The 3,725-nt window shown below is 26.3% G+C and overlaps 1 long non-coding RNA gene across 1 annotated transcript; it reads right to left on the reverse strand.

Moving 5' to 3' along the window:
• Window positions 1-772: 772 nt before the first annotated feature.
• LOC148765845 (uncharacterized) lies at window positions 773-2,122 on the reverse strand. Its single transcript, XR_016029223.1, has 3 exons — window positions 2,031-2,122; window positions 1,433-1,846; window positions 773-962 (listed from the first exon to the last, which is right to left on the reverse strand). It is a non-coding gene; the product is annotated as an uncharacterized LOC148765845 (long non-coding RNA).
• Between the last annotated feature and the right edge of the window lie 1,603 nt (window positions 2,123-3,725).

The following is a 3,725-nucleotide window of genomic DNA, read 5'->3' on the forward strand; positions in this document are numbered from 1 at the left end:
AATATATCAATTTTCTTGGAAACTCTAAATAGTTTTATTTTTTTAATTTAATTTTAATAGTAATTAATTTAATTTAAATTTATTTAAATTCAATTTAAAAACTTCACTTATTATAAAGGGGCTATATGCCAAACACCCTTGGGATTTTAATTCTTAATAAATCCTTTATTTATAAATGATATTTGAGATAAGTCCAATGGGCCTGAAAAATCATATATGCCCTCACTAACTATTAATTAGTATAATTATTTAGTTTAAAAAAAATTATACCCATAATCTACACTCAAATCTTCTCCAAAAATTATTCCCCTTATCACGCCAATTCAGTTTTTTTCCTTTTCTTTTTTATTTTGTTTAATGGTTTTCTTTATTTCGATTTAAAAGAAAATTTTGTAATTATTTTATTTTTTATTTTTTTATTTTCGGTTTTTTGTTTTAAATTTTTTTTTTCTTATTTATATTTTTCATGTTTTTTATTTTAATTTTAAAAAAATGGTTTTATTTTTATTTTCGTTTTTTCATGGTTTTTCTTTTTTCTTAATTTTATTTTTTTTAAATGGTTTGTTTTTATTTTCTTTCTAGTTTTTTAAATAAAAACCACTCTATATAAACATGAAAACCACTCTGTATAACACAACTATATAAACATGAAAACCACTATGTATAACAACTATATAACATGAAAACCATTAAATTTATCGAAAACCACTATGAAATTAAAGTAAAAATTAATATAAAACAAGCATAAATTTCTCGAAAATCACTATGGAATTGAAGTAAAATTTACTATAAAATAAGCATAATCCACTATTAAATTAGTGTAATCCACTGTTACATAAGTGTAATCCAGTTTATGTTCATCCAAAACCACTATTAACAAATGTTCATCAAAAACCACTATTAGTATACAAACAAACTCGGCATCACTTCGGTTGCTCAAGAACCTGAACCAGCTCAAGAACCTGAACCAAAAAGAAAGAAAGGTAACGAATTGTCAGTTTAATTCTTTCAAAAAATTCATTTCAAAAGCAAAAATTTAAAATTCACTATAAATTTATCAAAATTCAATACATAAGTATTGAAAACCACAATAATTTTTTAACAATTTTTTGTAGTGGATTAGGTTAATTATTGAAAACCACTGTAAAAATCTATACATGATTATTGAAAATCACTATAAAATTATGTACATAATTATTGAAAACCACAATAATTTTTGCACAGATATTTATAGAGGATTAAGTTAATTTTCGAAACCAACTAAAATTTTAGGGAGACTAAAATTATTAAGAACGGACTAAAAGTTTATAGCAATGGAAAATACGATACCAATTCACCAAAAAAGTAAAAAAATAAAAATACAGGGTAATAATAATCTAAAAACAGATATTGAAAAATGAAAATAACGAAAGATGAAAATGAAAATGTTTACCTGGTACAACAATGCCACCTGTGTATAATCTATATATTTATAATATTATTAAAATAATGTTGAGGCAAGGGCAAAGAAGAGTAACAATCAACGGCGTAATGGTGCCGACCAAGATCCGGAAGAGAGGGAGCTCGTCCACGTCATCTTCATCGTCGAGAGTCTACAATTATAGGCTAAACAAGAGGGTAAGAATCGGGCCGGATTAGGGATCAGACCCGGAAGATCCATATCCAGCACACCAGGCCCTGCGGAGAACCGCCGCCTTGAGGAGCGCCGTCGAAGGAGGATATCGTCTTGCATACCGTTAATTATATCGGAATTTTCTGCCTCTGGATTTGATGACGACATTGATGACGTCATCCTTCTTCCTCGTTTCTTTGATTTTGGATTGTACAGAAGAATGGATTCCAAATTCTGAAATTGCAGATTTAATCGAGGGTATATACACTGAGTAAAAAAAAATATGAACCTGATAATCGAAGTTAAAGCAAAATTTCACAATTGCGAAGTAATTAAACTGGTACAAATCTTATGACAAACCGCTATATTGCCCTATAAAGTGTTGCAAATATGAAAAGAAAGAAAAATTCACGATCACCTGTGATGAAGATTACGAATTTCTGAAACCAGCGAAACTCTCAAATCCAACGCCCAATACATAGGAGAAAAACCCTAATTCTCTCTCTTCAGTGGGAACAGAGGATTACGAAAAAAAGAACAGAGGGGGGGAATTTTAATGGAGAAGAAGAAAAGACGACGATATTTGGGAAGGGATCTGGAGAAAAATATAAAAAGATTGACAGCGTGAGTTAAGGGTTAGGTAAAGGGTATAATGGCGAATTATTTAATTTATAATTAATTAAAAATTGTTTTGGATTTATCTTAAAAAGGAAAAAATAATTTGGACCTATCTTAATGAGACAATGTATATGAGGGAGTTTTGTGAAATAACCCCTATTATAATTGCATGATTGGTGATGTTACGAAAATTTTGTATTTTAATTCATAAACTTGGATTTATATAAAAAGTTATTGCAGAATAAATCATTTGAATATTATATATTTTATATGAACATGGCCAGAGAATATGTTTATCTTTTTTTACTAATTTAATATTATATATTAATATTATTTGTACAAAAGAAATATACATGTTCGAATTTACTATATGGCGAAAATTGACACTATTTTTTTTCTGCCATGCGTACAAAAATATACTCTCAATTATTTACCATATTGAATATTGTACTACATGAATTTCATGTTATTGATTTAACTTCTCTTTTTTCTTCACCGAATTCAGTGACAATAAATTTTATGATTGATTTAAATTTTTAATTATATACTAATAAAAATACAAAATTTCTCATGATTATACTAATAAATTGATTAACATAAGTTAATTGATAAAAAAAATAAAAGAATTAATTTTATATATTTCAAAATATAGCAATGTTATTCTAAATCTTTGGGATTAAATTCGTTTATTCACTTTATTTAATACCAAATATTAACAATATCAATTATTTTAAATGTATACTGATCGTATATACTATATATATTGTAGTATGCTAATAAGTATTTCTCTATAACTCTGATAAATATAATTAAATACATATCTAGAGCAACTCCAACCCAAAAGTGTCAAAATGAGTTTGCAAATATTTATATTTATTTAATATTTTATTTTAATATTTATCTAAATATATTTGCTCCAACCATATGTATTAAATGGTTGCTAATTAAAAACAATTAAAATAATTTATATGTCTAATTGCGACATGTCATGTTCTAAATGGACACTGAGTTGGTTGAATTAATAATTCAAGTTTGATATTTTATTTAGCATGATGTATTTTTACATTTCGAAAGATGAAATATCAAAATACAACCCCATTTTATAACTCTATTGGAATTAAAAATTACTTTTTTTGAGTATGAAAATGGTGGTTAAAGATTTTGATAGCACAGTTACTAACGCCACTTGAGGTGCTCTTACTTTAAATAGTTTCCATTAACAAATACAATATCAATCGACAAATCAGTAGTTTGTACGATCTATTTTTAGTTACCAATAAACTCAATAAGATTTATATATTACAATAATAAACTAAAATTATATGAGAAGTGATTGCATAAATATGAGTGTGTCTTTCCAGATTGAGAAAGTTTGATGCAATATTGTGGTTATGAATGGAAAAGTTATCAAATATCAAGTATCTTTATATACCACCAAAATATTGTCTAACAAATACCAAATTAGTGGTTATCATTTCATTTGGCATGATATTGG

The sequence above is a fragment of the Erythranthe guttata genome, chromosome 13 (genome assembly GCF_056151865.1).
Source record: "Erythranthe guttata isolate IM_541 chromosome 13, IM_541, whole genome shotgun sequence".
Lineage (NCBI taxonomy): Eukaryota > Viridiplantae > Streptophyta > Magnoliopsida > Lamiales > Phrymaceae > Erythranthe > Erythranthe guttata.